The 13,603-nt window shown below is 45.3% G+C and overlaps 1 long non-coding RNA gene across 1 annotated transcript; it reads right to left on the minus strand.

The window, feature by feature from the left end:
- Window positions 1-848: 848 nt before the first annotated feature.
- Window positions 849-3,499, minus strand: LOC309342011. The gene is made up of 2 exons (XR_014156656.1): window positions 3,373-3,499; window positions 849-1,702 (listed from the first exon to the last, which is right to left on the minus strand). It is a non-coding gene; the product is annotated as an uncharacterized lncRNA (long non-coding RNA).
- Between the last annotated feature and the right edge of the window lie 10,104 nt (window positions 3,500-13,603).

The following is a 13,603-nucleotide window of genomic DNA, read 5'->3' on the forward strand; positions in this document are numbered from 1 at the left end:
CTTGGTACAGTTGGCTACAGGGCTGGCCCACCCATGAGGCAAGGCAAGGCAACTGCCTCAGGTGGCAGGATCCAATCTCCAAAGAATGCATCACCTGCTGCTGCTGCTGACGCTGCCATGATAACAGCAACAGCCTCAGGGCACTCCTTGTAGGCCAGATCTGCCACCTTCTCAGCAACCCTTTCCAATGCAGCCTCTGGGTGGTCTCTCCCCCCCCCCCAGGAAGAAAACGGCAGGGGCTGCCCTCTGGGGTCTCCTGGGCTCTGCACCTACCTGGTCTGTTTCAGAGCAGCCCCCCCCCCCACCCACAAACAACAACCTTTGATTTCCACTTCAACCACTGGGTAAGGTGGATTTGACCCCCCCCACACACTTTTTTTCCCAATGTTCACTCACCCTTTCTTATCTGGCAGGAGTGAACACCGTTTTGTGGTTTGCCTCAGGTGCCAAAGGGCATGTTTCCTTGCTCTGGACAAGCAATAGTCATTACAGCACATTCCAGCAGGAGGGACAGAAGGGGGGGGGAAGAGAACACATCCCAGCAAGCAAAAAATCTTGGGTGTGAGTGTGTGGCCTGGGGGGGGGGATTCAAGGACCAGATAGAGCGGTCTGAAGGGCCACATTCAGTCCCTGGGCTTGAGGTTCCCCATCACTGCCATGCATGCATGAACTGCACTAATCCAGAGTTACCTAACAGCACAGTCCTATGCACACCTATGGCCACGTCTCCTACTTTACCCAGGTCAGTTCTCTACTTGCCAGAAGACCTCCACTGGAAGGAATCCTCCATCTGGTTCAAGTGTGGCTTAATGATAAAGAAGAACCAACACAGGCACACACACCAACCAGAGATTTTAATACCCACTTTATTAGGCTTGGCATGACTGCCAGCTTCCTGAGAATGATCACCGCTGAACTCAGCACTGCTTATTCCCTGCATAGGTTCAACTTGCATATAGCGCTCTGAGATTTAACAAAATACCTTCAGCCAGTTAGAATGCAACTGTGAGCTTTTCACTATGTATTCAATTTTGTGAAGACATATTAGTCTTTTAAACTGCTAGTATAAGAGCTCTGTCAAAGAAAAGAAATGAGCAGCCTCAGCTGGATTATCTTCCTCATTCTCTAACTTCCTCTGTGCAAACTTGAAAGCCTTGCTGTCACCTCATATGCTTGCCAGAGCAAGGAAACTTTGCCCACTATTCTTGCACTCCGGCAGATGCCCGGAAAAAGTCCCAGAGCTGTGTTCCCCCTTCACTGCACCGCTGTGTAAAACTGAGCATGGTCTGGATTTCACACTTTGCCTCAGATTCTAGTTATCAGCTAATGGGAACAGACAGGATGCTCACCCTCTGCTGTCAAAACAAAGTAGGTCTAAGTGACAGTGCTTCATTTTCGTTGTGAGTCCTTATGGCTTAGTAACCTGCTGCTTACAGGAGCAAAGGATGTAGCACGGGTTGTGTAGCAATGCTCCAAAGTCTTCCAAGAGAGAGAAAATGCAATGAAGAAAATATTTCCTTGGCATGTCTGTGCAGGACTGAAACCTAAACAAAATCATTGCCTGGCACACAATTGCACAACAGATGCTTGTTTTAATCAGCAGAAAGGGCAAGAACAATAATTTCAGGTGTCTCTTCCCTTAACAGGGAGTGCGTAGCTGCTGGGGTCACAGCGAATGTTGGCTGCAATGTCACAGCAAAGCCTGGGGGGGCTCAAGACGTTTTGGTGAGTTTTCTGGTTAGGCAAGGAGTTGGGTCCAGCTAAATTAGTCCCATTGAAATCAGTAAGAATCAAGTTGGCCACGAGTCACTTGTCCCATTGCCTTCAATGTGACTAAAACATGCGGCTCCTTAGGACTTACCTAATAGGATTTGTCTGGGGTGCCTGAAGTGTGAAGCACATCTAAAAGACCATACTAGTTGCAAGCCTCTTTGTAAGCCTGGCTCTTGGTGAGTGAAAAGTAGGAGGGGTGGGGAGGCGGGCTGCAGGAAGGGTAGATGGAGGAAGAAGCAGACTGTCGAGAGTTTGCCTGAAGCGCATTTACTGCAAGGAACTGATGGATGGGGAGGCAGCAGGGCTGGGGAGTGGGAACTGGAAAGTCTTATCAGGAAGCGAAGCATTTACAATGGGAGACAGACAGATGGTGGTTGGGGGAAGGGGAGACAGACTGAAGGGATGGGGGATGGGGGGTGTCTAGAAATGACTAGGATCTGCTAAATCTTAGTGCCAGACTTTCCAGGGTTGTTTTTGTTTAAAAAGTCTGCAATGCGCAATTCTTTTAAGGGAGAGAAGGGTATGCAGCCTGAGCAAGCAATCAATATTGGGCAGTTTCTACCATTCAAGGCTATCTTGCCCTGCCACAAAACTTGCTCTGCCCTCCATAGTTCTTACCGTACATTGATTTGTATGAATCAGAACCTAAAACACTGCTGGCTTGAAACAGAGAAACAGCTGAACAACCCATAGGCAACAAAACCCATCAACATAAGTAAACAAATGCATGCTGCATTTAATACAAATAAAAGGAAGAAAAGAGGCCAATGTCTTATTTTTTCTTTCCCTTAGATGATGAGTTAGGAGTTTTCTGTTTGTTTTCAGATACTCCATGCTTTTTATTAAATAGGGTGTTTTTTTTAAAAAAAGGGAGAGAAAGTAAGTAAACGGGCAAGCAAGTAGGTAGGTAGGGCATTTGCAACCAAAGTATAAACCAAATTTTCACAACTTGGATCCATCTGCATTAGTTCTGCTATTGGTATGTTATACCCATGTTTGGGGGCTTATGGACCCATCTGGGATTTTAAGAGAGTGCCTCTTTCCCCACAGAGAGAGAACAACTAAATGCATGTACAGAGCTTTCTCAAGGTGTCTGGGGTAAAAGTCAGGCCCAGTGGGAACAAAATAGATCTTCTTGAATTTGCATGATTATTTTTTACTGCATTTATATCCCACCTTTCCTCCAAGAAGCTCATGGTGGCATACACAGTTCTCCCCTCATTGCTTCACCCTCAGCAGTGCTAAACCACTGGGCCTCTTGGGCTTGGCAATTAGAAGGTCGGTGGTTCAAATCTCTGAGAAGGGGTGAGCTCCTATTGCTCTGTCCCAGCTCCTGCCAACCTAGCAGTTCGAAAGCATACCAGTACAAGCAGATAAATAGGTACCACTGTGACGGGAAAGTAAACGGCGTTTCAATGCACTCTGGTTTCCGTCATGGTGTTCCATTGTGCCAGAAGTGGTTTAGTCATGCTGGCCACATGACCTGGAAAGCTGTCTGTGGACAAACGCCGGCTCCCTCGGCCTGAAAGAGAGATGAGCGCCGCAACCCCCTAGTCACCTTTGATTGGACTTAACTGTCCAGGGGTCCTTTACCTTTACCTTTTTTCCTCAGCATGGGCTCCCAGCTTCATCATTTCCAGCCTGGCTGGCTGTCCTTCTGGCTGGAAGTTTCCCTGACCTCTCCTCACAGAGCTTCTCCACTCAAGCAAATACGAGCCCCATATAGTTCCCTAAAAAAGGAAAGAGGGGGGGGGGGAATTTGCGAGTAATCTGTTTTCACAGCAATACCTTGGCTTTTCAACATTATAGTCTCATCTTAAGGAAAGCAATATTCTTTTGATGTGCCTTAACTATTTTTCTTGTGCTGGAGTGCATACCTCTGGTTTGCAAGAAAAGGAATCAAACAGGTTTCTTCTCCTGCAAAAAGGTATCCCCCCCTCCCCTTCAATATTTGTGCAGTGATCACAAGCAGTACTATTGGGGTAAATGTGGTGTGTGTTTGTGTGCAGCTCCAATTACCTGGGGGGGGGGGAGGGAAAGCATTGTCTTGTGGATTGTCTGCAAAATTCCCTCGTGGATTTACCTAAATAATGAAAAGATTGTCATTTCTTTGAACTCAGGAACATGTAACATACAAGTTGCCAGTTAGCACCTGTCTTATTTCGTGGGGTGGGGTGGAGGGAAGACAACAGCTGCAGAATGAACAGGGCTTGAGATAGCCTGAAAGGTAAATATTGAAAGTCTAGCAAACATGCAATCGTTAAGCTTCGCAGAACAAACGTTTGATAATGTCCACCGTGGTTTAAATGCCAGGAGCCAAGGGAAATTGAACAGATGAACTTCGGGGTGCCTGGCGCTCTGTGAAATCAGTATCTGTTTTCCGACTCCAAACCTCGCTACCAGTACAATTCCGCCTACATCTGTCTGCCACATCTGTCCACATTTAATCTGCCTTTCCATTTTGGCATACAATTCATCTCCGAGCTATCTGCAGCCCTCTGTAATCACCAGTTCCATCACTCAGCCACCCTCACCATGGTTTCCATGTGTATCCTTCTTTCTAGGTCTGTCTTTTAATGAGAGATCTTCACTGTACTGGTTTAACAGTATTGACAGTTGGAACTGCAGTGATCAGTTTGGTAGTACAGTGATACCTCGGTTTAAGAACAGTCCTGTTGACAAACGATTTGGTTTACAAACTCCGCAAAACCGGAAGTAGTGTCCTGGTTTGCGAATTTTACCTCGATGTAAGAACGGAATCCGAAAGGTGGAAGGGCACCAGCAGTGGGAGGCCTCATTAGGGAAAGCGTGCCTTGGTTTAAGAATGGTTTCAGTTTAAGAAGGGACTTTCGGAACGGATTAAGTTCATAAACCGAGGTACCACTGTACAGTGGTATCTTGAGTGGTACCTTGGTAGTCAAACGGCTTAGTTGTCGAACAAATCAGCTCCCGAACGTCGCAAACCAGGAAGTGAATGTTCCGGTTTGTGAACGTTTTTTGGAAGCCGAACATCCGCCGCAGCTTCTGCTTGAGTGCAGGAAGCTCCTGCAGCCAATCAGAAGCCGCGCCTTGGTTTTTGAACGGTTTTGGGAGTTGAACGGACTCCCGTAATGGATTAAATTTGAGAACCAAGGTACCACTGTATTGAAGATAAACCCCTTTTAATAAGTGACCAGCTGCTGAGGCTGGAAAATAACTGCTTTCTGAAACTGGTACAGCAGTACAGCAGACTTCCACTCATGCCTCCCCCAAATTGGTCACTACACCCACAGCAGGCATTGTAACATTCAAACAGTTTGACTTCACCCCCAAAGGCACACTCCTCCATTGTCTCCTGAAACACAGATGCCAGCAAATGTATGGTCTTCTCTACCAATGCATCTGACGAAATAAGACTCTTTCCTTAAAATGTTCATGCCAAAGAAGAAGAAGAAGACAAAGATTTTAAGGTTCCAGTTGCCTTTCCTTCCTCTTGAAAAAATCTAGGAATTTGGAGTGTTTTGCATTGTAATAAAAATGCTTTAAAAATTTAATAGGAAAATACCCTTCTTGGATTATAAGCCATGTATATATTTTGAAGCTGATCTTTGGAAAAATCCCTGGAAAGGCATGAGATAGTTCTTAAATAGAACATGAAAAATTTGAAGACTCCCTAAAAGACCTTGTGCAAAATTCACAAGATCTGGCAGTTTACCAATCCTATTATAATATAAATGATTGCAAAGATTTCAGCCCAGGGGAATTTTTCTAGCAAGTTGATAGTTGTACTGTGTTGATGGGTGGTATTCCTGTGGGGAAATTTTATCACCAGGGTGCATGTCTTGACTGTAAACTGCTTTTTTGAAATTAACATTTCGTCTGTTCCACAAACTGTAGGTGAAACACAGCTGTACTTCGTGTTTTGGAATCAGAAACTCAAGATAAAAGACGAGAGGAGCAGATTAAGAATTTAACATGAACCAGGACTTGGTGGAAGTGAGAGTGCCTTTGAACATGCGAAGAATGCATGTCTTTCTCTCTGCCACTCTACATAACCATAGCATGCCCATAGATCATAGAATCAGAGATCCCAAGGGTAATCTAGCCCAACCCTGTGCAATGTAGGAATCCTGCCCACAGTCATCCCTGGGTGTTTGGATATTTTTTGGGGGGAGGAGGTTTCATGTTGATCACCGAAGAATTGATGCTTTTGAATTATGGTGCTGGAGGAGACTCTTGAGAGTCCCATGGACTGTGAGAAGATCAAACCTATCCATTCTAAAGGAAATCAGCCCTGAGTGTTCACTGGAAGGACAGATCCTGAAGCTGAGGCTTCAATACTTTGGCCACCTCATGAGAAGAGAAGACTCCCTGGAAAAGATCCTGATGTTGGGAAAGATGGAGGGCACAAGGAGAAGGGGACGACAGAGGACGAGATGGTTGGACAGTGTTCTCGAGGCTACCAGCATGAGTTTGACCAAACTGTGGAAGGCAGTGGAAGATAGGAGTGCCTGGCGTTCTCTGGTCCATGGGGTCACGAAGAGTCAGACACAACTAAACGACTAAACAACAACAAGGTTTCATGTGAAACTTTGTCACATTACCATTAACCTCCTTTATTGGCTTCTTCAACTGGGACTCAAAGATTAATAGGGCAGGTTCACATGTGCTGAGTTTCCCACACAAACGGTATCTCTTGGTCTTCTTTACTGCTGCTCAAAGCTGTTCACAATCTGTAAATCAAAATACTCTGATGTAGGTGGAACTAGAGACTGGCAGCCAGCACTGTGGAGTTTGCAGTCCAAAAGCAGGAACGGTCGCTGCTAAAGATCTTGCATCCTGGCAGTGGCGTAGCGTGGGGGGTGCAGGGGGGCCCGGCCGCACCGGGCGCAACATCTGGGGGTTAGGGTTAGGGATAGGGTTAGGGGGCGCAAATCCAGGGTTAGGGGGCGCAAATTACTTGCCTTGCCCCGGGTGCTGACAACCCACGCTACGCCACTGCATCCTGGGGTTCAGCAATGTGCTGAGCACATGGGTCCTAGTCTGGGCAGGGAGTGTGCACAGAAGCCCACACAGCCTTGTATATTGGTACGCAAATTGTTCCTCCCTATTTTGGTCTTTGTACATGCTGGAAACGTGACGTTGCAAAATATAATCCTGATTAGTTGGCCCAATAGGCACCTGCTGTTCTCAGAATGTCTCTGGATAATAATTTGGGTAGCTGGAAATTTGTTTGAGGAAGCAAAAAAGGCTGTTCTAATTTTTCTAAAGGCTGGCTGTAATTAGACCGAGGGATGGCACTGTTGCTTTGGGATTAGAGCTACATGGATGTGCTCAGTCCCAAACACAATGTGAGGGCACACAGATTTTATGTATTTATTTTCTTATTTGATATGCACTGCCGTTTCTTCCACTTTGGAACTCAAGGTGGAGTGCATGTGGTTTGCAGGCAACCCACCATCCATGGACTGACTGGATCCAGACCTAATTAGCTAAAGCAAGGTGGTGGTTTGATTAGGGCTGCCATACGTCCTGATTTTCCTGGACACTACTGGGATTGACGTCCAGGGGGAATTTCCAAAATGTGGCACTTTGTCCTAGAAAAATCCCGTTTTTTGGTGTTTTTGTAAAAAAAACGTTGGGGGTTTCTTTTTTGAAATACGGCAGCCCTAGGCTTGATGTGCCTTCAAACCATATCTTAGGATTCAACAATAAAACAAATAGTGCCATTAGCCTTTCTGAAGGTGCGAGACTGCCTGGGGACTCTCTGCATACCAGCTTGAGTTCTGCCGTGAAAAAAGTGGGATACGTGCTAAATATTCCTTTTTAAAATGTTCATTTTTACATACTAGAATATCTTTGTAAATACAAAACACCATATTTCCCCAGTGCTCTCTCCCAAAGAGAATTTTGCACTGTGCGGGATGACATGATAACATTTCAATTTATCTTTCTACAAAGAGAAAGAGGAAAGAAAAAAGCTCTAGAGACAAGATATTTAAGGGAAGAAATGGAGATCTGAAGGCCTCCGAATAAAGTAACTTTGAGCCCAGAGAGAAACAAATTTTTACCAGCTTCCTAATAAAACGGAATATCAAAAGAAAGATGAGCCACAAAGCCCCTAAAAAGCAAAACCAATTCCTGTTAGACTGAAACCTGCTCGGAGGATTGGAATGTTTAACTAGCAAATTAGCAGCTACTCGCAAGATAATATTTGAATGAAGGCAGACCAACTCCAGACAGTTCTGCCATCTGTTCCAAACATTCCGGGGGACAACATGGTGTATGGTGTCAAAAGCAGCAGACAGATCAAGGAGCATCTAATCTACAGCATACCCATGAACCAGCCTATTGCAAGGTTCCAAAGGATTGCTTGAGTACCAGAACGGATTTTATCAATTATATAATAGCTCAGTTTGCATATCACACTAAACCATAATAAATAGTTTACACTGGAAGCACAGATGGCTCCTGCTATCATCCCCAAGTGCAAGAGGAGCAACAAACCACGATCCCCTTGTTTAGCATTACGTCCGAATTGGGGGTTGTGGTTTTATTTCTCTCAAACAAAGCACGACTGGCTTCACATCACGGTTTGTTTAGAGTGAAACAAACCCCGATTCTTGGCTCTGACATAATCCTAAGGCATGGGTGAAGGTTTGTTGCTTGTTCTAAGGAAAAGCAAAACAGGGATCGTCTAAATGTTTGACCATGAACGATGATTTACTGTGATACACAAAACCACCAATATGTGCAGAGGTACAACAGATCTTTTAATGCAGGGCTCCACAAACTTTTGAGGACCAGGGCCACAACTTGAAATCTAAGAAACTGTGCTGGGGCACCACAAAAAAAGTTATTCAGAAATTACATCAAGCAGTTATGGTGAAGGAATTGCCTGGCTGAAAAGGAAGGTAGCTAAGTCACTCCCAGTGCCAATGCAGCAAAGCTGCCAAGGATATATCCCAGTATAGCCAGTGGAGCTTGACCCATTAGGGCAAAGAGGGCACTGCCCACCAACCTCAGCAAGCCCTCACTTGCCTGTCTTCCTACTTACAACCACTCCAGAGGGTGGCACTGCTTGTCTGTCTTGAGACAATGGAGTGCACCTCCAGGGGTTGAAGTCAAACCGTTGTGTTAGCAGCATCCAAATGACCTCCCTGGGACATAAACCCGGGCAGGGTGTATAGAGGTCCAGGGCTGCCCAGATGACAAGACCTCTATTTTGGCCTCACTCATGTGGTCCCAAGGAAAGCAGAGCAATACATTTGGCACTAGCCTGGCTGCAGCTGTCGGAAGGTGTACAAGGCGCCATCCAATCGGCTTAGGGATTGCACTCTAGATTTGTGTAGAGTTTACACCTTAGCCATTTCTTGTCCCAAAGATATCCCACAAGGCAGTGGAGGCTTAGGATCCGAGTTTTCCTCCTCCTAGGTGGGCTACCTTCCCAGGCTGACAAGCCCCATCTGCCCCTAAAGCATTACGATACCATTTTAACAGCCGTGCCTTCCCCTGAAGAATTTTGGGAGATTTAGTTCAGTGCTGAGAGTTGTTTGTGGGCCTCAATTCCCCTCAGGGGGGTATTGTTCCTAGGGTGGTTTAACAATCAATCCCTCTTCACAGCAAACTCTGGGAATCAAATAACTATTAAAAAACCATCATAGCGTTTGGGAAGCGTTGCTCCAGATATTGCATTGCATAGTATTCTGCATCACCTCCCTCCCTTATAAAATGGGTGCAAATGTTCAGTCTTCCAATGGAAAAGTATGTCATGATTATAGAACCAAGTATCATTTTGTTCTCTCAGTGCTCAAGGAAAATGTTGTGTTTTGCTGCATTTTACACCTCGATTTCCTTGAAAACAGGTTGGGGGTGGAGGCTGAGTTTTGTACTTGCAACATAGAAATGCAAACATGCACACAACCTTCCTTCCAAAAATCTTAATCTCCAAGGTATGTATTATACTATGTTTTCCATTTTCCTCCCCTTCTCTGAAAATGTGTGCAGGGAGGTAAGCTGATATATGAACTTGAATCATTTTATCCTGAACATAATTAAATTTAATTCCAGTAACTCAGTGTTCAAGAAGGCTATGCTTTAAGAACAGTCAGATGCCGAACAATCATGCAGTCAAGTTAACAGATTTTCCTGAAGTGAGTCCATAAAGTGATACGCAACCAGAAATCTAATTTACTGAACTTAATGTGTGAAAGTTCCATGATACCTAGCATAAAGATGAAAGCTGTTTGCCTATGGGCATCAGGAGGCCTAACCGCTGCAGACTGCATATAGTCTCCAGCTTATTGTTATTTGCTTGTACCCATTGGAGAGTAAAACTAAGATTCTGCTTATAAGTGGATCATTGCAAAACCAGGGTAGGAGAAACTTCCAGGACAGAAGTGCACTCTTCCAAGAAACACTTTGCTCAAATCTTCCTGCATAGACTTAGAAGAGTCTTCAAAGTGTTTTTATGTAGACTGTGAAGATGTACTTAAACTTTAAACAGTCGAGCTCTTGCTCATGTGGCTTCAGAGATGGAATTGACTTTTATAGGTAACCTGAAATTTCATTTATTTTTTATTTTTTTTGCAGATTTCACATTAAACTAAAATGGAAGCGTGTAATGGAAAAAGGCATGTTTATCTACTCATACACCTGTGTCAAAATGCTCCTGATATTTTTTTATAGGCCATTTTGTCATGCAGGCAAACTGCAAGCTTTGGCAATGGAACAACCCCCCCCAAAAGAAAAAAAAGCAATTCCTTTCATTATCTGGGATAACTATGTCTGATGTACTTTCCCCAGAGTACCACCTGAGGACACATACAGCATCCCAGTTTTTTTGCTAAGCTACATTACATAAATGCAACAGTAGTATTCATGCAAGTGGAGGTGCCTGGTGTGAATGATGTTCTGGCAAAACAAACTCTAGTCCAGAACATGCTAAGCAGGGCTGCAGCTGCTAGCAAACATTTTGCCTTGAATATCTGCGTCTGAACACAGCACGTTTGCGCCTGCCTGAGATGCGGTTGTTTTCATACACACACAATAGATGTATTTCTTTCTTGGCTAGTGAAAATATGACATACGTTACCAACGTGTGTTGGGGGTTGGGGAGTCCAGGGGGTGGGGAAAGAAACAAAGAAGTCAGATTGAACACCTGTCCTTCTCCTTGGGGACAAGACCTAATGCTTTTATTTGATTCAGTCTGTTGAGAGGACTGCAGCTGCCAACTGTCATCAGCATCAAGTTACATTCACAAAGCTGGAGGATTTCATTCTTTAGTTTAAGGGAAGGAGGCAGCAGCGAAAACGAGTGAGGAAGGGAGAAAGATTTTGACCATGTAAAGATGAGACTGTGATCCAGCTTTTCTTTGTGATCGCAGCCTGGGGGGGGGGGGGGATGCACAGGCTGATTCAAGCCAGCTTTCAAGAAATACTTGTAATTAGTTCCTATTTGTTAAAAATAGGTTAGCTTGAATGTGAAGCTGTTTTATGGGATGATTGTACTCAGATCCCTTGCAGTAACTGGGTTGCCGAACTTTTTTTTATTATTATTAAATTTTGACCCGTTGATATTTTTAAAGTATTGTTGTAATATTGAAATCGACTTACTGACTTTTAAGAGCCGTTCAGGCGTGCGTAATGGGACTTAAATGGACACGTGAAAAGGGGAAAGTGTGCATGAGCGTGCCAGCCCTGCCCCCACAGTCCCTGTCACCCTCCGCTGTATTTGAGGGCAACAGACTGCAGCAGAGGAGCATTCTGGGGTCTCCTCCCACCCTTTGGAAACCCTGGAAAATCCGGGTTCTAAAATGTACAGGGAGGACAGGGGAGATGGAGGCGGAGGGCGTGCTAAACCCTGCATGTGTGTTTATTTAAGCTGCATTATAAATGCTCTATCCAGAGCTTCTGTTATACTTGAATTTGTTGTGCTCTGAAATAATGGCATCGCACTTTGGCATTTTATGCCTGCTGTGGGCTGCTCTAGGCACAATCCACCATTGGTTCTGAAAAATTTGGAACACAGGTGAACATATGCAGAACCGGCCCACCCATCAGGTGAGCTGAAGCAACTGCCTCAGGCAGCGGAAGCACAAGGGGCAGTGCCCTGCCCACCCCACCACTGCCAGAATGCCCCCCTCTCACCGAGTTCCTATGAGAGGGACGCGTTCCAGTGCTCAGCATTGCCGCTTATCTTCCCAAACCGTGTCAGAGAAGACAAGTGCCAAGGCCTTGCGGAATGCCCCCTGCCCCACTCTCACTGAGTTCAGCAAGAGGGAGATTTTCCAGCTTGCAGCATTGCTGCTCATCTTCCCCACCATTAGGGCGGCGAAGACGAGCACTGAGGCCTTTCGGAAAGCCTTTCTCTTGCTGAATTTCAGTGGGGGGGGGGCATCCCGGTGGCAGCAGAGGTGGTGGGGCGGGTAGGGCACTGGGGGCGGTGGTGTGGCAGGGGGACAGGAAACAGCCCATTCCCATTTCGCCTCAGATGACAAAATGGATCCCTCATCATATGCATCCCTTCAATATTAGCACCTGATCAGTAACAAAGGCCTCAAAATCATGAATGTGTGGATTGTCACCATGAGAAAGTGTGGCAGATGGGGACTGCCACTGCAGCTCCTGGTAGCCACATCTATGCCTGTTTGCCCACCTGTCCTACTGGCATGACACCCACACCATTCGTGTTGTCAAGCTATGTATTCAGATATCATGAATGAATTGTGTTTACATCAGATAGCAGTGTTTGAAATCTGCAAGTGAAATAACAGCTTAAAGAATTGATGATGGACAGCAGGAAGAGTGGAATCAGAATTGGAGGGGTCCTCATAACTTATGCAATGTCCTGAACAACACACATTCAGGACTGGCCCTAACATTAGACAGAGTGAGGTGACTGCCTCAGGCAGCAGGTACAAGGGGCCAGCAGATGCAAGGGGCAACAGCAGCCCCCTCTCTCCCCCCCCCCAAGTCCCCTGGCCCTACCCTTTTGTTGGAGCACAAAGCTCTGTGTGCCATGTCCTGGACCCCCATAACAAATCTGCTGCCCTCAGGTTTGGTGGATGACTCTGTCCAGTTGTCAGTAATGAAATGATTTCTCTGCCAGCCCAGTTGGCTTCTGTATGTGGAATGTGTGGGGCAAGAGTAAGGGAGTTTGATACCGGCAAGAAGAACAGCAATATTTTCCTAGGATACTGCTTTGCACTGATACAGCTAACACGGACCTCAATGATCGCTCTGCTAATAGCCTTTCTTGCATTCTGATGACTAATGACCTCTGACTTCCTATGTCATTCATAATGATGAACATACTATTGTTGAGAAACAATAGCATGGCTCCATATCACATACTGGAAATGTGCACATTCCCATAGAGGAAATGGAAATTTACTCCTAAGTCCCCAAACCCCAAGTTAGTAGTTCTTGTTGCTTTCAACATGCTGAACATTTAAATGAGTGCTAGGCATACAGGGGCAGCAATTTAATTCTTCTTATGCTTTGGAAGGAACAGAGTGAATTCTAGGAAAAGGAAGTTGTTAGGCATGGGGGGGGGGGATATCTTGAAGGGCTTCTTGAATGCAATGCTTTAAAATCAAGCTTTTGGCTTGAGCCAGCGACAGAAAAAACGCTTTGACGTTACAGTCCAACTTTTGCCAGTTCAAATGTTCTGTGTTGCAACTTTGTGAAATTTTATTATGGTGATGTTCAAGACACAGTTTCTGAAATAGCAAGCACCTTATATTTCTTCTTAGAGAGACTGAGTCAAGACCAGCACTGTTTCACTCATTTCATATAGCTATATAGGACTACGCAGACACATTGGGCTGGATAAATTAACCACTGATTGG

This window comes from Podarcis erhardii (genome assembly GCF_964252035.2).
Source record: "Podarcis erhardii genome assembly, chromosome: 5".
Lineage (NCBI taxonomy): Eukaryota > Metazoa > Chordata > Lepidosauria > Squamata > Lacertidae > Podarcis > Podarcis erhardii.